Genomic DNA, 20,374 nt, shown 5'->3' with positions numbered 1-20,374 from the left:
GTGTATCTTTGCTGGTTAGGTGTTTCTTATAGGCAGCATATAGATGAGACTTGTTTTTTAATCAATTCATTCAGTCTGTATATTTTAATTGGAGAGTTTTATCCATTTACATTCACAGTTATGATTAATAAGTGCTGACTTGCTCTTGCAACTTTTCTGTTTTTTGCTTTGTATCTCCTTTGTGCTATTATTAGGAGGTTTTTTGCCTTCATAGTTTTTACAATGTTGTTTATCTTTCTCTGTTGCTGTGTATAGTACATGCTTAAGTATCATTTGTGAGGCTGCCTGGGTGGTGACAGATTCTTTCAATTTTTGTTTGTTTGGGAAGGTCTTTATTTCACCTTTATTTATAAATGTGAGCTTCACTGGGTACGGTATACTAGGCTGACAGTTTTTTTCTTTAAGGGCTTGGAGAATCTCTGTCCATTCTCTCCTTACCAGTAGGGTTTTTGATGAGAAATCTGCTGTCATTCTAATTGGAGATTTTTAAAAGGTAATCCGGTTTTTCTCTATTACACATTTTAGGACCTTTTCTTTGTGTTATACTATTGAAAGTTTGAATATAATCTGTTGTGGTGAATATTATCTCTGATCATGTATATTTTGGGTTCTATGTGCTTCCTGTACTTGAATGTCCATATCTTTCTCCAAATTTGGAAAATTTTCTGCTGTCATTTTACTGAATAAGTCATTCTTTTCCACTCCTTCAAGAATGTTTAAGACATGTATATTTTGTCATTTAATAGTATCCTGACATTGTTTTCATTTTTTCTTTTTTTTTTTTTTTGTCTGACTGAAATATTTCAAAAGCTGTGTCTTCCAGCTTGAGTATTCTTTCTTTGGCCTCATGAGTATGTTGTTTAGGCTTTCCAGTTTTTTTTTTTTAATTTGACATGTTGAATCCTTAATTTCTTTTTATTTTATTTTATTTTATTTTATTTTATTTTATTTTATTTTATTTTTGACAGGCAGAGTGGACAGTGAGAGAGAGAGAGACAGAGAGAAAGGTCTTCCTTTGGCCATTGTTTCACCCTCCAATGGCTGCCGTGGCTGGCACGCTGCGGCCGGCGCTTCGCGCTGATCCAAAGGCAGGAGCCAGGTGCTTCTCCTGGTCTCCCATGTGGGTGCAGGGCCTGAGCATTTGGGCCATCCTGCACTGCACTCCTGGGCCATAGCAGAGAGCTGGCCTGGAAGAGGGGCAACTGGGACAGAATCTGGTGCCCCGACCAGTACTAGAACCCAGTGTGCCGGCGCCGCAGGCGGAGGATTAGCCTATTGAGCTGTAGCGCCTGCCAAATCCTTAATTTCTAATATATCAGTTTGATTTTTCTTTAATATTTCTGTTTTCTGACAGAATTTCTCATCTGTGTCATTCACGGACTTAACTCGTGTAATTGCTTCCCTATGTTTTTGAATAATCTTAGAGTTTCTTGAATTCCCTGTCAGACATTTTGTTGATCTCCTCATCTTCACAGTCTAATATTGAAGTATTATTGTGTTCCTTTTGGGGAGTAGTTGTCTTCCTTGTTCATATTTCTTGTATTTCCACATTTATTTTTATACATCTGGGGAAACACTTGTTGGTATCTCCTCTGAAGTCTGTGCTTTGGGAGTGTGCCTCTAGGCATGTTGGGATTCCTGCACCTTCAAGGGTGCAGAGATGTGTGCTGTGTGGTAGCTCTCCTCTGGAGTCAGGAGAGGAGGTGGATGATTGCCCTTGCTGGCGTGATCACTGCCTCCACGTTTCTCTTAGCCAAGGTGTACCTCTCTGTGCCTGGACCCATCTCCCAACTAACTCAGGCACATGAGCACCACGAAGAATCTGTGCACCCCTTAGCATGAGCATGGAACCCTCCATGATGTCCATTCCCAGACTTAGAGAATTCTGAGCTTCTGAGTTGGGCTCAGTAATTGCCTAAAGACCCAGACCTACCATATGCCCATAGCAGTTTTCCAGCCTGTCGCCCCGTCACAGGATTCCTTCAGTCGCAGGCTGCAGGGGATCCGTTCTCTGCCATGGGAGCTTCCCTGCCCAAAGAGGGAGTGGCCCCCATCCCAGAGCCCAGTGTCCTGGAGGGGGAAGGGATGGGAAGCAGTGTGCTTCCCTCAGAAGTTCACAGAGTTAAGTGGGCATCCTGCTCCTTGCCATCTTGTCCACCTGGACCCAAAATCAGTCAGGACAGCATATTTTCCCTAGTGACAAAATCCAAGAGACAGGAGGGCTACTGCTGCCTTCGCTGGTCTTATTCCCAGATGATTGAGCTTGCCCTGCTGGTCACTGGGCACCCTGTTTGGGGAGGGGAAGAAAGCAATGTGACCTCCATTCACAGAGTTTGTGGGCAGTCTGCCCCCTGTCTACTCCGCCTGGACTCAGTCAGTGGGGACTTCTGCAGATTCCCTCACCTCGCTCTGTGAAGATGGCCTCTCCAGCAGCCACCGGCACGGGAGATGCTGGTGCTGCACTGGGAGCTGCTGCACGTCTGCACAGCCATTGCCGCTCCATGCATCTCTCTTCTTTCTGTAGACTTTTTCACTGAACACTTCTCTCCAGTACCTCCCAGGAATGCCAGACCTCCCCTGTTTTTCTGATATTTCCCATGATCAGAATCAGCACATCTTTTCCCCGTTCAGCCATTTGGAATCTGCCCATCTGTCTTGCCAAAGGAGGAAAAATAAAATGTTAAAATAATATTGGGATTTTGGTTATGGCTACATAGAGATGAAAATGCAGTATAATCACATGAAAAGAAAGCTTAATTTTAAGTACCATGTGCTTAAAATGCTTAGAGGAAAATAATTTTTTAAAGTGAGGAGCGTGTATATATCGTGCATGTATAACAATTCATATTTTATATTTCATGAAAATGCAATTTCTGTTCAAAAGAGTTTACTTAGACTTCCAACTAGCTTGAATAATTTTTTAGGATTTATTTATTTATTTGAAAGGCAAAGTTACAGAGAGGCAGAGAGAGAGAGAGAGAGAGGGAGGAAAGAGAGAGAGAGAGGTGTCTTCCATTTGCTAGTTTATTCCCCAAGTGGCCGCAAGGGCTGGCACTGCACTGATCGAAAGCCAGGAGCCAGGAGCTTCTTCTGGGTCTCCCACATGGGTGCAGGGGCCCAAGCACTTGGGCCATCTTCTAGTGCTTTCCCAGGCCAGAGCAGAGAGCCTGGATTGGAAATGGGGCAGCCAGGACTTGAAGTGGTGTCCTTATGGGATGCTGTAGGTGGCAGCTGTACCTACTATGCCATAGCACCCCGGCTCCAAGCTTGAATAATTTTATGAAAAGCATTCTTCACTTCTTTTGACAGACCATATATCCATCATGATAGTAGCATGTTCTGTTTTCCTGTGTCCCGTTTTCCTGAGGCTAACTTGAGCCCTCAGATGAAAATGCTTAGTGTACCACACATCTGCTTCCTGCACTAAATCATAAATTGACTGAAGGTTCTGGGACCTCATTTTCAAAGCACTTAATAAAATGGGACTTTGAGTGACTTGTAGTCTTCATCACTTCATCTATATTCCATTCAGCTGTCAGTCAGTTCCACACTGCTCCAGCCTTGAAGGTGATAAGATCTAGAGGCAGTAATTTTATGGTTAAGGCTGTAAAACATTCCTCTCCTAGAAATCTTGATAAACTAGAAGGTTAAGACAAACAGAGTGACAGGTCCTTGAGTCTCTCTTTAGGGTAGCCTGCCAATCCCCTGAATTTTTGGAACAAAAAATATAATGATAATGAATTGTTTTATTATTCAGCGTTTCACACTGAAATAGCATTTCAGAACACAAGTATATTGTAACATTATAGAAATAGCTACATTTAACTTCACACAGACTCTAGTTTAGGGAGGTTCTAATGATATTTTGCATTCTGTTTATAAATATAGGATAAGGTATATTTCAGACAATCTATTATATAGCTTTTGCTTGGTCATCATATTTACAAATAAAATTTCAAATTTATTTACTATTTTGAAACTGCTATACATTTGAGGGAAAAAGTCACAGATTTATTGCTTCATTCATCATGATGAATAATCCAGATAAAATATGAAATGTATTAGTGGCAAATTAAAATACACTGTAGTCTGAGTTAACATATGTGTCAGTATCAGACCATAGACTTAATACTGAGGGAAAATACAATGTGATGTCTGCAACCAGTGATCAGTGCTGTGACAAGAGCAGTTTCTCGGTGTCCCCATACTTAGGGATTCAGCCTCCAAACATGCGATTGGCACTATCTCAGCGTGCATAACTACAGTTGTGGTTATTGGCCAGAGAATTAGCCGGTTTATTTTAAAATCCAGCTGTGATATTGATTAGAGCTACTGGTGACAGTGAACTTCCTTGGGACTTTTAATCTAACTATAGGCTTTAAGAAATAATTTCACACATTCAGTTTAAATTCACTTAACATAACTTTTAATGATGTTCTCATCTATCTCATAAGAAAGAAAGAGGTGATTTTTAATTGTGCTTTTCAACTTATGGGAAAATGCAATTAGGCAAGAGAGAAAAATAGAATCTAATAACAAAAGTAATTAAGTCAGGATTTGTAGATAGTGTGATTATATACCAGATAAAAATAAAGAACAAAATGAAAAACTAACAAATAGTAAGAGTAAAAATTTAGTATGGTGACTGATTTCAGCATTAATATACAATGTAATCAATAGCTTTTTTACATATAAAAAACAATAATTGAAAGTTATGATGGAGGGACCAGTGTTGTGGTTTAGCAGGTAAAGCTGCTGCCTGCGATGCTGGCAACCCATATAGGCATCAGTTTGTGTCACTTTACTTAGAATTCCAACTAGTTTGAAAAACTTTTTAAAAGATTTATTTGTTTATTTGAAAGGCAGAATTACAGAGAGGTAGAGAGAGAGAGAGAGAGAGAGAGCGAGCAAGAGTGAGCATTTCTGATCCAGCTCCCTGTTAATGGCCTGGGATAGCAGCAAAGATGGCCCTGTTCCGTGAGCCCTGGCCACCATTTTGGAGCCCCAGATAAAGCTCCTGGCGTTGGCCTGGCACGGTGCCTGCTGGCCATTGTAGCCATTTGAGGGGTGAATCAATGGATGGAGATCTCTCTATCTCTCCTTCTCTGTCTGTAACCCTTTCAAAATAAGTAAATAAATCCTTTTGAAAAATTATAATGGATATAAAGATCTCATTTAAAGTGAAAAACTATCTGGCAATAACTAATCATTTATGTGCACAATCTAGTAAGTAAAACTGTTTAGAGTTCCAGAGACACACAAAAGTAAATTTGAATAATTGTTGAATAAGAAATACCAGTATAATCTCTTAAAATTGACTTCAGTATTTCAGCATAATCTCAAAATGACAATAGCTTTTTTGTTTTAAAAGAAAAGATGTTTAAATAAATAAGTGTGCAAATATAGTATGGAACATTTTGAAAAATACAGAGATAATGGAGAGCAAACTGGGAGGAAACAGTCCATCACTATTTTAAAATATTATAAATTCATAATGATTAAAAGAATTCTCTAGTCACACAAATAGATCAGTAAATTGAATATATTTAAGGTCATAAATATGTTAAAGGCATATGTAGATATAATACAGGATTATGATAGTGTTACTTGACAGTGGAAACATGATGAATTATCAATAAATGTTGTTTGAAACAAGGGGGAAACAATTTAGAAAGTAAAGATATATTAGTTGCATACATTAATCCTTAGATCAAAATTAATTTCATTAGTTTCTTATTATTCTCATATTTTAGGAAGCATGATGTAAAATCAAGATGCTATAAAGAATATATTGATAAACTCAATTATATAAAAGGGAAAATGTTCTGTTTGACAAAACCCACTATAAGCAAAGGCAGTTGTAAAATAGCAAATTGGCATGAAGTTTTGGGACATATTCAGAGGACTGATTTCTTTAATGTATAACCCACTTTTACAAAGCCATCAGAAACTGGGACCCTAATGGAGAAAGTAACATGAACAAGTAGTCCATATCAAAGGAAATGGAAAGCCACAAAGAGATTCTGTTTTTCATCTGTCATACAGGCAAAGGTGAAGAAGTTATTACGTAAGTTTTGGCAAATGGGTAAGGAAACAGGCACCCTCAGTCATTATTGGGTGGAAATCTAAATTGACACAGGAATGGAGAACAATGTTGGAATTCTTGCCAAATTGAAAATACACATAACCTTTGACCCAGTGAGTGTACATCTAGGAATTTATCCTACTGATAACACTTTTATATATGTGAAAAACTGCATAAACAACTATTATTAATTGTACAGTTATTACTAATAAAAATGAAAAAAGCCTAATTGTCCATTAACAGGGGAATAGTGACTTTGTAGTGCATTTTTCTTTCCATGGAATTTTATATAGCTCTTAAATAGAGTAAGGCAGTGTATATATACATTGATATGGCTAGATCTTCAAAACATGTTGTCAAGTGAGAAAGCAAGAGGTAGTGTGTGTGTTTGTAGATAGAAATATAGATTTGGGGCTGGACGTTGTGATGCAGTGGATTAAGCTGCTGCTTAGAATGCCCACAGCTCACATCAGAGTCCCAACTCCTCTGCTTCTGATTCAGCGTCCTGCTAATGCATCCTGGGAGGCAGCAGATGGCGGTTCAAGCCCTGGCATCCCTAACCCCCAACTGGAAGACCCAGATTGAGTTCCAGGCTCCTGGCTTCAGCAGGAGTTGGCAGTGGCTATTGCAAGCACTTGGGAGTGACTAATGGATGGAAGATAGCTCTCTCTCTCTTTCATTCTGCCTCTCAAGCAGATGGAAGTAATAAACAAATAAACATTGTAACAATTCATGAAGAGTGAAGGAAAAATATTTTTTTTACTTTTTAAAATTTTTTAACTTTTATTTAATAAATATAAATTTCCAAAGTACAGCTTTTGGATTATAGTGGCTTTGCCCCCCCCCCATAACTTCTCTCCCACCCGCAACCCTCCCCTCTCCCACTCCCTCTTCCATTCCATTCACATCAAGATTCATTTTCAATTCTCTTTATATACAGAAGATCAATTTAGTATATATTAAGTAAAGATTTCAACAGTTTGCACCACACAGAAACACAAAGTGTAAAGTACTGTTTGAATACTAGTTATAGCATTAATTCACATTGCACAACACATTGAGAGAGATCCTAGATGGGGAGTAAGTGCACAGTGACTCCTGTTGTTGACTTAACAATTGACACTCTTGTTTATGGTGTCAGTAATCACCTTAGGCTCTTGTCATAAGTTGCCAAGGCTATGGAAACCATTTGAGTTTGCTGACTCCGATCTTATTTAGACAAGGTCATAGTCAAAGTGGGAGTTCTCTCCTCCCTTCAGAGAAAGGTATCTCCTTCTTTGATGGCCCATTCTTTCCATTAGGATCTCGCTCACAGAGATCTTTCATTTAGGTGTTTTTTGTTGTTGTTGTTCTTTTTTGTTTTTGTTTTTTTCTTTGCCAGGGTGTCTTGGCTTTCCATGCCTAAAATACTTACATGGGCTCTTCAGCCAGATCCAAATGCCTTAAGAGCTAATTCTGAGTATCCCACTTCCCATGTTGGATCATTCTCTCTCTCTCTTTTTTTTTTTCTTTTGGACAGGCAGAGTTTAACAGTGAGAGAGAGAGAGAGAGAGAGAGAGAGAGAGAGAGAGAGAAAGGTCTTCCTTCCATTGGTTCACCCCCCAAATGGCTGCTAAGGCTGGCGCACTGTGCTGATCCAAAGCCAGGAGCCAGGTGCTTCCCCCTGGTCTCCCATGCGGGTGCAGGGCCCAAGGACTTGGGCCATCCTCCACTGCCTTCCCAGGCCACAGCAGAGACCTGGACTGGAAGAGGAACAACTGGGACAGAATCCGGCGCCCCGACCGGGACTAGAACCCGGAGTGCCGCCACCACAGGTGGAGGATTAGCCACGGCGCCAGCCCATTCTCTCCTTTTTAATTCTGTCAGTTAGTATTAGCAGACACTAGTCTTGTTTATGTGATCCCTTTGACTCTTAGTCCTATCGTTATGATCAATTGTGAACTGAAACTGATCACTTTGGTGAGATGGCATTGGTACATGCCACCTTATGTGATTGAATTGGAATCCCCTTTTTAAAAAGAAATAACCATTTATACTCTTGCTTTTATAAGCACAAAAATATCTTTACAAGGATGAGTAAAGAAAAAAGGGTGGTGGGCATGTGAATCTGTTACCTATTTTTATAAAGTAGTCTATTTTTAAAAATTTTAAGGAAGCTTTTGATTTCTTTGATTATGAAATGTATTTACTTGGTCATATTCCACAAGAACATGTAGCTGAAACAGCCCTTCTTTATTAAAGGTTAATATTTATCTTCAGTGTTAAGACTGTGAAGTGTCATGATTCAGATGAACCTTGATCTGGCTTTCGCAAAACACTTCCTTCCCTGGACAGTTGAAAGTTTAGAAGATGAAAGACGCTAGCATTAACTTTAGTTAAGATTTTTAGAACTATTGTTATTATTCAATATTTTGGAATGAAAGGGAATACTTTGTATTTGTATTTGGATATTTTCTTCAGTCACTCACTTTCTCCTCTATGTATTGACTAATTACTATTGATTAGGCACAGTGTTTTCATGAATGTGAATATAAAGGTGTATGGTGTGAGCTAATGGAGCTAGTGCCAGCATTGCAAGGTGCCTAATCCTCCAAGGCAAAAAGGGAAATCCATAATCCCCAAATTCTTTTAAATGGTTAAATTCAACTGCTATTATCAGTGTATTTCCAAATTACCAATGTTAATACGTTATAAACAGATTAATTTTAGATTTACCAAAATTGTGTTTCTCTCCTGTAATATTGGTATATAAGATCAGAATTTTCCAAAGGTTGGGTAACAAGAGAGTAAAATCAAAGCACAAATCCAAATAATACATGGGCTACACAATCACCCTTTAACTAGAGTTCTAGCATCATGGCAGGAATGTCCACTACCTGCCTACCATACACAACTTAGGTAACAACTGCAAATAGTAATTGCTTCTGACAAAGAGAACATTTTCAACCTTTTTAAAGTGCAGTTGTCCTCTGAATTGAGGGTGCATCCTCTGCAGCATTGGTTAAAACACATCCCTGGACTCCATGGGCTTTGATCCAGTCATTGTGAGGAAGGACCTCAGAATATGAGTTTCTACTTAGCAGATGCCCAGGTGTTCCTGATAATGCTGGTTCTAGGACCACATTTTGAGAAAACATTTTCACAAAGTGAAAATATTCCGATCACTCAGAATAAACTATGGAAGTTGGAAGCCTTTTGAAAGTGTAAATTTGAGTTTAAATCCTATGCCTGAATCCTAACCCAGCACATGCCGTTAGAGTATATCAACCTTCAAGTGCTTCTGTATTTGCTGTCTCAGAAAATGGTGTTATCATCACAAATTGTTAATGGAAGCCTCATGGGGTCCTTGTGAGAGTGGAGGGATGTGAGTTCTCCAGAATAATCAAAGGGAACCCCAAAAGACAAACTATCTTGGGTCAACCCAAGAAAAACAAATGTTAATAAGCCAGTGGTTCTCAGAGCATGCTCAATTTGTTAAGGTTTCTCACCCAAACATTGTTTCCCCACAAAGGTTTTCAGAAGAGTTTCAGATGGCACAAAATTGCCAGAACTTCAGATAAAAAGCATAAGAGTATAAAAATTTTCTCTAAATATCATACAATTATCAGTGATTAAAAAGGGAAAGATTTCATATAGAGTGGAACATTCTAAGACCTGAAGCTTCTTTGCTGTATATGATAAGTATTTAAGATTAAATTTTAATCTTTGGCTGTTTGCTTATCCAAGGGGATACGTAAGCAAGCAAAGCAGCTTTATTTTATGTTTTCTGGTCATTTCTACATTTTTATAGGAGTGAAAGGAAACAACAGTCCCAAATCTCTCACAGTTGAGTTTCTTTTCAACATTACTGTGGGTGTAATATATTTACAAATTGATTTCTGTATCGCTTGAATATACAATTTAAACAGCAATATCATAGCCAGAGCCTCAGTTTGGTTGTGTATGTTTCTGTGTGCTTTTGTTAGGATTCCTGGCTCAAGAGACATTCTGTAGATGCTTGGAAAAACGCATCTGTTGACAGGGAAGGAACTGATCCTATTTTAGCTGCTTAGTGCACAGCATTTGAAACGTTAGTTACAATGAGAAATACCTTTGCATCGTGGCCTAGTACACAGACACACTCCCCTGCTCTTGGGAGCACACACACACTTTTGTGACTGTCTTTATACACATTTGTATATGTGTATGACTGGAACCAAAGTTCACCAGGTGATACTTTTCTATACTGTGTGCAGTGAGCTCTATTTTTACTCTGTTCAGTTACTTTCTTTCTTTAAAAAAATATTTTATTTATTTATTTGAAAATCCGAATTACAGGGGGTGCAGGGAGAAAGACTGAGAGAGAGAGAGAGAGAGATAGCTTGCATCTGCTGGTTCACTCTCCAGAAGACTGCAGCAGCAGGGGCTGGGCCAGACTGAAGCCAGCAGCCGGGAGCTTCATCTGAGTCTCCTACTTGGGTGTCTGGGACCCAGCTATTTGGGCTATCTCCCATTGCTTTTCCCAGGTGCATTAACAGGGAGCTAGATCAGAAATGGAGCAGCCAGGTACAAGCCAACACCCCTGTGGGATGCTGGCATTGGAGGCAGTGGTTTATCCACTGTGCCACATGCCAGCCCCTCTATTCAGTTTCTTTAAATTTTCAAAAATGTTAGTCAAGACCCTACATAATTTATTTCATAGCCAACCTGATCGAACAAGGACATAAGCCTCAGCCATTCTAGCTCCTTGCCCGAAAAAAAGTAAAATCAGAATTTACCCCTAACTCCTGCATCCTCTTGCCCCCTACCTCCTCTCTGGACCCCTAGCCCACCATAAGATTAAAAAGGCCCAGCCTGCTGAGGACTGGACCTTCTGTCGCATATTTGGTCTGTGTGCATGCTGGCAGTTTTTCATTCACCTTTGTGAGTTTGTTTTTCTTGAATAAATTTGTTGTGGCTGCAAGTTCGTATCTTGCCTCATCTCTGTCCTATGCCCCTTTTCCTTATACCAGCGACCTGACTCCATCTTAAAACTGAAAAATATGACTTTGGGCAAATTGGAAAGGAAGTCAGCCTTAAAAATACATGGAGATACGGATACAGGCTCTCCCTTGTTGGTGCCTTTATTCGGGGTCATTTTGCTTTGGTTTGTTTATCTTTTTGACATTTCTAACTGCCCAAATGATTTTGATACTGCTAGTCTAGTAGCATTTTTAAAAACACTTTGAAAACAACCTGTTGCAGTGGTTGTATAGACTAAGTGTGCAATGGCATGTCCTCTCCCTTGTTGTTCTGGCTGAAGTGCTTCCTGCAGACGTTTCCTCTCCCCACCCCCAGCACGCACACCAGGAGGCTGTCTTTCAAACATTTCAAGAGAGGTGGGGGCAGGCAGTGCCAGTCCTCACAGATACCTTTTTTGAATAAAAGTCCTCAAATAGATTTGTTTCTGTCTTACCTGATCTCAATTGCAAGCTAAATTTAAAGTGCTGAGTTCAGAAGAAGAAAGGTTACTCAGATGGAAATTTCTCCCTTCATTGAATTTCTCTAAAGAAGTTACTGTTCTTTCACCAAGAAACTCAAGCTGTTTCTCTGACAAAACACAAGCTTAAGGTGAACACAGTAACCTGTATTATCAATTTAAGGCCACCACAAAACACCCAAACGCTGGAGTAAAGGAAAGAGTTTATTGATGGAGAAATCCAACAAGCCAGAGGGAGAGGGTGAAGAAGAAAAAGGAGGAGGAGTAAAGAGAGAGAGAGCATGTGTATGGGAAGCAGGTCTAGTTATACTCTTGCAGGAAGTAAGAAAGTGGGAGCAGTGAATCCCATTAGGATGGGGGTGGAGCTGACACTGGAATTGGGCCATTTGATCACCTGACATCTAGTGAGCCAGACTGGCCACAGGGGCCAGAGCCTGAGATGATGGCACGGATAAGATGGCACCATTTTACTAACAATCAAGAAAATATGATTGTTGTGCATCATGATAACTATTTTCATGGCTGAAATTTAACTATGTGGTCAAAACTTTTTATTGACTTATAACTTGATTTCTACTAAATCATTTTTCATTGATATTTATCAATTGTATTTAAAACTTTGCATACTAGAAAGTTAACCTTGTTTATTAACTATACATCATTTAGCAAATTTTAATTTTTTTAATTTTTTTTTATTTGAATGACAGAGTTACAGAGAGAGGGAGGAAGGGAGGAGGGAAAGAGGGAAGGAGAGAGAATCTTCCAACTCTGGTTCACTCCCCAGATGGCAGCAATGGGTGGAACTAGTTTAGTCTGAAGCCAGGAGCCAGGAGCTTCTTCTGAGTCTCCCATGTAGGTCCAGGGGCCAGGACTTGGGCCATCCTCTGCTACTTTCCCATGTGCATTAGCAGAGAGCTGGATCAGAAGTGGAGCAGCTGGGACTCTAACTGGCGCCCATATGGGATGCTGGCACTGCAGGCTGGGCCCAGCAAATTTTAATTTTATAAACCACCCCTCAAAAGAGAGTTTTATTTAAAAATTAGGGATACTTACACTCCATTGATATTCCTGTAAAATTTCTATATAATGGAAGTGATGTTGAATTTAGAATGATAAATCTTAGATTCTGGTCTAATAGTTAATACCTATCTAATTTCAAGAAAGTCCCTCACTCTTACAGAGAGTGAGTTTTCAAATCTGTAACAAAGAGAAAATATTCCTGGACTTGACTGTATTAGAAAGTTTCCGTGATGGCCAAATGAGAATTTATGTTAAACAGCTTTATAAATCATGAAAGCATTGTAGCATTTTATTTTCAGATCACTTTCTTTGACATTTCCATAATAGAAATATTCTCTACTGTGAGACAATTTTTAATTATAATGATAGTTTAAGAATTTAATCTTGATTTTTTTAGTCTTTAAAAAAAGCTTAAAAAGAGCCAGTACCCTTTGGCTTGGTTGAAGGGCAGGTGATGCTGATACAAGGGTTGGGGCCCCAGGAGTGATGGCACTGTCTTAGAGGGAAAATTTCAAACTAAAGTGACAGAGGAGCTGGTGATCTAGCTTTTCTACCAGGCTGGTCCAATAATAAAAGTGAAAATTCCAAAAGATTAGAATGGTATGGGTGTTAAAAATATATTGTAAGTGTTAAAGTGATCATACGGATAGGATTAAGTGTTAAAGTAATCACATAGGTAGGATTAAGTGTTTGGTGATAATAATTGATAGAATTAAAAAGAAGTGAATGCTCCATCATGGAAAGCAGTCTATACAACAGACTCAGAATGACAATCACTTTATGTAGCACCCTGATCTTAGAATCAGCCCTTAAGGCATTCTGGTCTGGCTAAAAAGCCTATGAGAACATTTCAGGTGTGGAAAGCCAAGACACTATGGCAAAAAGTGTCTTACATGAAGGATCTTTGTGGGTGAGACCCCAGTGGAAAGAAGTGGTCATCAAAGAAGGATGTACTTTTCTCTAAAGAGAGGAAAGAACTTCCACTTTGATTATGGCCTTATCTAAATACTGATGGAGTTTGTGGTCACAAAAGGCTTCCATAGCCTAAGTAGCTCATGTCAAGAGCCTCAGATGATCACTGACATCATATAAAGAGTGTTAATTGTTAAATTAACAACAGGAGTCACTGTGTACTAACTTTCCACGCAGGACCTCTGTCCTCAAAGAGTTGTATTATGAGAGTTAACAGTAAAATTTATTCTCAAAGATTTATTTCATTTTAGTGTATTAAGTGGAGGATATTCTTATGTCTCATAAGTTTTAGTTATGCCTAAGTGTCTAACTCCATTGCTTGTTTTCCTAGGTGCTTCTTTAATGAATGATAAAACTTGTTCTCAAGGACTTTATTTCTTTTAATGTATTAAGCAGAGGGTATTACTTAGTCTTATAAGTTATAGTTATGTCTAAGTGCTTGCAGAAGAGGTATCATTCTTGGGTGCTTCTTTAAAGTTAATTAAGTTTCTCAAAAAAAAGTGAAACTAACTTTGAGATGCAATGACTTTGAATAGCCCTTATCTCAAATGTTGAGGAAGAGGTTTTGTGTGTGTGTGTGTGTGTGCAAATTGTTGAACTCTTTACTTAGTATAGAGTTGGTCTTCTGTGTATAAAGTTAATTGAAAAATAGATCTTAGTAGAGAATAGGACTGGGAATGAGAGAGGGAGAAGGAGAAAGAGGGGTGAGAGTGTGGGTGGGAGAGCAGGTACAGTGGGTATTACTATGTTCCTGAAGTTGTACTTGTGAAATGCATGAAGTCTGTATTCCTCAAATAAAAGCTTTCTTTGGGGGAAAAAAAAGATAGGCATGGTAAACCAAAGCAGCTTGCATTTGTAAATCTCAAATATGAAGTGTCTGTTCCTTATGCAATGAATCTATATAATAATATCAAACTTTTTTGGAAGGGACATCAGAGTTCAGTGTAGATCAGAAAGTCATCATGGTTCACAGGATGTTGGTTTGTCAAATCTCAGCATCGTGTTGGAAGTTCAAGTCCTACTTCTGTGTCTCCTAGCAGATGAACAGTGTTTTGAGACAGATGTCATATGGTGGGAAATCTGGTTCTCCACATGTGAGTCAGTCAGGATTCTCACCATCAGTTCAGTCAGATAATCATACTTTCACGCAGTCTTCAAGCTCCCAGTGACCCAAGTTACACCATCATCACAGTGTAAAGTCAGACAGAATCCTTCTCCCTACCTAGGAGGTCGACATTATCATCTTGAACAGTGGTGCTCTGATCTTGGGTCTAACCATCATTACAGAGGAAGCAAAGATGATTTGTTCTATGAAGATAGGAACCATGATAGCTGAAGCCATGACTATGATAACAGGAGAGACAGTAGCTGAGCTAGAAAAAGGCACTCATCTCAACACTAACAAGTGTTAAAAGTACATTGTTTTATAGGGTCATTTTAAGTCCTGTTGTCTAAGGTGGTCTAGAAATATTTTGTTTAAAAACTGTAGTGATCAGCTTTACAATTTGCCACCTTTCTTTATAAATTTTCAAAAAACCAATAGCTACAATTTAATACTGAGGGAAATGTGGTTCTACTTTTATTACAGTGGTAACCTTTCCCTTCAGGGTTTTAAGGACAAGAATGCCACAGTTCCTAATCATTTTAGACAGTTTTGGAAGGGTGAATTATATAGATTGCATTATAAAGCAAATATTTTGATATTCTGTTATCCTTTTTGTATTGTAAAGAAATTTCTGGTTAGTGAGTCAGATTCTGGTGTGTATGATAGAAAATATTCAAATTGATAATCTAGATGGTTATTAGAATTTTGGTAGTAAACTAGAAAGCATAACTTTCTAACATTAAGCATCTCTTCATAATTCCCTGCTTTTGAAACAGACTTATCTTCTTGTCATTCTCAATTGCCCCTACATGAACCTTGTGCTCCAGCCAGTCTTAATTAGTTGTACTATAGTGGCTGTGCATTGCATTGATTTTACAGAAGATGTTGTAGGGGAAAGAACTGAAGGTTTAGCATCACACTCTAGTGCAGGGCCACATGAAGCCTCTTGGCCTCTCTCTGTTCTCTCCGGTCTGTCCACTGATTCTGCCAATGAGCATTCACCTCTATTTCCTAGATGTAGGCCCATTCCAGCACTTCAGCAGAGCCCTTGTGCATGGTAGCTACTCGGCAGAACAAGGAGCCAGTTTGTGAGGATTCTGCTTCATTAGAAGGCAATGCGGAATTGTAAATAACAATGGGGAATAATAAATATTAGGGAAAACGCTTTTCCTATTATATTTTTTTTGAAAAAAATACTATATGGATTTTTTTTTTGAGCATGGGAAAATAGAATCACACATGTAATAGCCATTGTCCAGTAGACACATCTCCTCACTCCTAACCTCTTTTTCTTGGGGGACTTCTTAGTTGGGACTTTTCTCTAAAGTCCATATTGGGGTACTCATTCTTGGTCAGATTATCGCAGATGACTATTGGTGGCAGTGGGTACTTGGGGACTACCTACTTACTCTTGGTTCCAACAGACATTAGTGACTGGAAAAGAGTTTAAGGCCACATGTTTATCACATTGTAGTCTATGTTCATTGTGTCTGTATCACACATTTGTCTATCAGATGATGGGTGCTTTGTCTCCTCTAGGCCCTTCCTAGGTATTTACTAATCTTTGTAGGAGATAAGCCGGCGCCGCGGCTCACTAGGCTAATCCTCCGCCTAGCGGCGCCGGCACACCGGGTTCTAGTCCCGGTCGGGGCGCCGGATTCTGTCCCGGTTGCCCCTCTTCCAGGCCAGCCCTCTGCTGTGGCCCGGGAGTGCAGTGGAGGATGGCCCAGGTGCTTGGGCCCTGCACCCCATGGGAGACCAGGAAAAAGCACCTGGCTCCTGGCTCCTGCCATCGGATCAGCACGGTGCGCCGGCCGCGGCGGCCATTGGAGGGTGAACCAACGGCAAAGGAAGACCTTTCTCTCTGTCTCTCTCTCTCACTGTCCACTCTGCCTGTCAAAAAAAAAAAAAAAAAATCTTTGTAGGAGATATACTGGGCTTAATTTTATCCCTTAATGTGATATATAGTATCTCCCTTACCTCTTCTGAATTTATAATCCTAATTAGAAGTTAAAGTCCTAAGAAATAATGAAAGGGTCCCATCACTGCTGTTGTCTGCCACAAAATGTGCAAACTTCATGTACTCAGAACAACTTCCAGAGTTTCTGCATTCTTTTCTTGAATCTACTCATGAAGAAATATGATCTGTTTATTGCCATGTGATCACATTTTTATCATGCTTGTTGGGCAGGCTACTTTCTATACCATAAGCAAATTAGTGATTTTATTTTTTTAAACTTTTATTTAGTAAATATAAATTTCCAAAGTACAGTTTATGGATTACAATGGCTTTTTCCCACCCCATAACTTCCCTCCCACCCGCAACCCTCCCATCTCCCACTCCCTCTCCCATTCCATTCACATCAAGATTCATTTTCAATTATCTTTATATACAGAAGATCAATTCAGTATATATTAAGTAAAGATTTCATCAGTTTGCACCCACACAGAAGATGAAGTGTAAAATACTGTCTCAGTACTAGTTATAGCATTAATTCACATTGCACAACACATTAAGGACAGAGATCCTACATGAGAAGTAAGTACACAGTGACTCCTGTTGTTGACTTAACAGTTTGACACTCTTGTTTATGACGTCAGTAATCACCCTAGGCTCTAGTCATGAGTTGCCAAGGCTATGGAAGCCTTTTGAGTTCACCGACTTTGATCTTATTTAGACAAGGTCATAGTCAAAGTGGAAGTTCTCTCCTTCCTTTAGAGAAAGGTACCTCCTTCTTTGATGGCCCGTTCTTTCTACTGGGATCTCACTCCCAGAGATCTTTCATTTAGGGTGGTGTTTTTTGTTTTTTTTTTGTTTGTTTGTTTGTTTGTTTGTTTTTTTTGCTGCAGTGTCTTGGCTTTCCATGCCTAAAATACTTACATGGGCTCTTCAGCCAGATCTGAATGCCTTAAGGGCTGATTCTGAGGCCAGAGTGCTGTTTAGGACATCTGCCATTCTATGAGTCTGCTGTGTATCCCGCTTCCTATGTTGGATCTTTCTCTCCCTTTTTTAATCTATCAGTTAGTATTAGCAGACACTAGTCTTGTTTGTGTGATCCCTTTGACTCTTAGTCCTTTCATTATGATCAATTGTGAACTGAAATTGATCACTTGGACTAGTGAGATGGCCTTGGTACATGCAACCTTGATGGGATTACTAGTGATTTTAGTCTCTAACTAGTATTCCAGGCTTAGTGTGGCAATTCTTTCGCACAGATGAAGGAAACCCACTTTTTGCATTCCCCGAGCTCATGTCATTCAAGAATTCAGTAATTGATTGGGAGAGCTGAATCATATCTGTATTTAGTGTAAATTCCCAGTTTCTTCCTGGTGCTCCAATCCTCAAACATTTTGTCCTCATAATTTGTTTTACCTTCCTCTCATTCTTCTGCCAAATTAACTCATTTGCTTGATGAGCAGAATGGTCTGTGCGTTCTCTGATGAAGTCTAAGCTTTTCTGAATATTCTTAGTGGTAAACCACTCTCTGAGCAAGTTGCTCTAGCCAGGTTCTGTTTTTCTCCTCCTGCTCCATATCACCCTTTCATATGACACCTGCAAAGAGATCTTTTGGGTTCTGTGCTTTATGTGGTCCACTATCTGGTGTGTGAATGTAGAGAGTTCTCCACATTACTAGGGCTTTGATCCTTCAGATTTTGTCAGGTGTTCTGGCTGGTCAGGAGCTAAGCGTTCTGGCTTGAGACAGTGTAATTCCGAGGCCTGGAAAATTCCTACGCCTTTGTCTCTTACCTGTCCAAGGGCTCTCCTCTGATGTTTCAGCAGCCTGCCTAAACACAGTGAAAAATACTTCTCTCTGATTTTAAAAATGCCTTTGGCTTCCAGTAGCACAGTTCAAAGGGTCATCATCTTTCCTGATAACCAGCTGTAGAGTACCTCTCCATTCTCCTGGGAATTCTATTTTAGCCAGTCTGTCTGGTGGCTCTTAACCTATCCCAAATAAAAGGGGTGTTCAGAAAGTTCATATCATGATGAAAACTGCATTTTCATGTTTTTATTTTTTTGCACCAAAATAATCTTATCTCTTAATTCTATTTTCCACAAACTTTTCAAACTATCCTTGAATTGCCAAAGGTATTCTTTAATTTCCTAAAAATAATCTAGCTTTGTTTAAGAAGTGTGTGCCCATAAAGGCTGGAATGGATATCTGTTTCTTACCTTCTGTTTCAGATGTGAAGTTTCTAAGTCCCACTCAATGCTACAATCTCACTTACTGCTCGGTAAGCCTGGCTTTGCAGACCATGTATCTCCTCTCAAATGGAGCCACCTTCCATTGGATCTCAGAGGAGTTGGCATACCTGTTTGTCTGATGATGAGGCAATAATCTCGTTTTAACTGGCAATAATACCAGTCTTAACTTCCAAGCCTCATATATCCCAGCATTAGATAATTGTGGGGAGTTTGTGTACATTATCCGTGACTCAGTCCCAGAGTGATTATTCATAATAGATACAGCTATGCACTGTGGTTATAGAATTGATTTTTATTTATTTATTTATTTTTTGACAGGCAGAGTGGACAATGAGAGAGAGAGACAGAGAGAAAGGTCTTCCTTTTGCCATTGGTTCACCCTCCAATGGCCACCGCGGCCAGCGCACTGCGGCCAGCGTACCGCGCTGATCCAATGGCAGAAGCCAGGTACTTATCCTGGTCTCCCATGGGGTGCAGGGCCCAAGTAATTGGGCCATCCTCCACTGCACTCCCTGGCCACAGCAGAGAGCTGGCCTGGGAGAGGGGCAACCAGGACAGAATCTTGCGCCCTGACCGGGACTAGAACCTGGTGTGCTGGCGCCGCAAGGCAGAGGATTAGCCTAGTGAGCCGCGGCGCCGGCCTAGAATTGATTTTTAAAAGAATACTGAAATCTGGGTGGGCATTGTGTTGCTGCACATTAAGCTGCTGCTTGGGATGTCTATATACCATATCAAAGTGCTGGTTCAAGTCCTGGTTCTTCCATGCTCCTGATCCAGCTTCCTGATAATGTGACTGGGAGGCAGTAGTGATGATCCAAATGCTTGGGTTTCTCCCACCTATATGTGAGACCTGGATGGAGTTCCTTGCCGATGGCCTGGGCTAGCCCTAGCTATTTGTAGGCATTTGGGGAGTGAACCAGTGGATGGAAGAGTGCTCTCCATTTCTCTGACATTCTGCCTTTCAAATAAATTTTAAAAAAACTTTTTTTAAAAAATAAAAGATGTCCTGATAGTTTAAAGTTTTGCTAATTTAAGAGAAATGTAGAAAATGTTTACCATAGTGCCTTCTGTTTTTGAAAAAATACATGAATCTTTTAGTCTTAAAAAGTCTTTTGGCTATGTACATTTAAGTAGAAAAAAGAAAAAGGCCTTTTTTTAAAAAGAAAGAAATGAAAAAGGAATTTAAAAGAAAGGAAATAGAAGGTCAACACTCAAAAATAAAGACATCACTGAGGCCTCAAATTAGCATTCAGATGGTCACAAAGCCTCTTGTTAATCTGATTACAGTATTTTGCCTAGAGCTGAAATTTCAATAACAGTGATGACTATTTTACTGTAAACATCATGAGGCAGAGAAATGAACAGGAGAATACACTAGAATCTCTTCATGGCAGTGTGTTTGATATGTGTATCTGAAGTGTTCTGATCACCCAGTGGTGAAGTAAAGGCCAATGTCTTCAAGTGAAAAAAAAATTAAGGCAATATCAAGCTTTTTTTATATAGAGAGGTTTATTTTTATTTATTTGA

General features: G+C 39.5%; 1 protein-coding gene and 1 pseudogene across 12 annotated transcripts in view; both read left to right on the top strand.

Annotated features, from left to right (window-relative positions):
• RFX3 (regulatory factor X3) overlaps positions 1 to 20,374 on the top strand; it is a 340,088-nt gene that overhangs the window by 226,260 nt on the left and 93,454 nt on the right. The gene's annotated exons all lie outside the window — the stretch shown is intronic.
• LOC138844236 (RNA-binding protein 7 pseudogene) lies at positions 14,294 to 15,041 on the top strand (annotated as a pseudogene).

This window comes from Oryctolagus cuniculus, chromosome 1, assembly GCF_964237555.1.
Source record: "Oryctolagus cuniculus chromosome 1, mOryCun1.1, whole genome shotgun sequence".
In the NCBI taxonomy this organism is placed as follows: Eukaryota; Metazoa; Chordata; class Mammalia; order Lagomorpha; family Leporidae; genus Oryctolagus; species Oryctolagus cuniculus.
The sequence above is the reverse complement of the archived record's forward strand: the minus strand, read 5'-3'. Positions and strand labels throughout refer to the sequence as shown.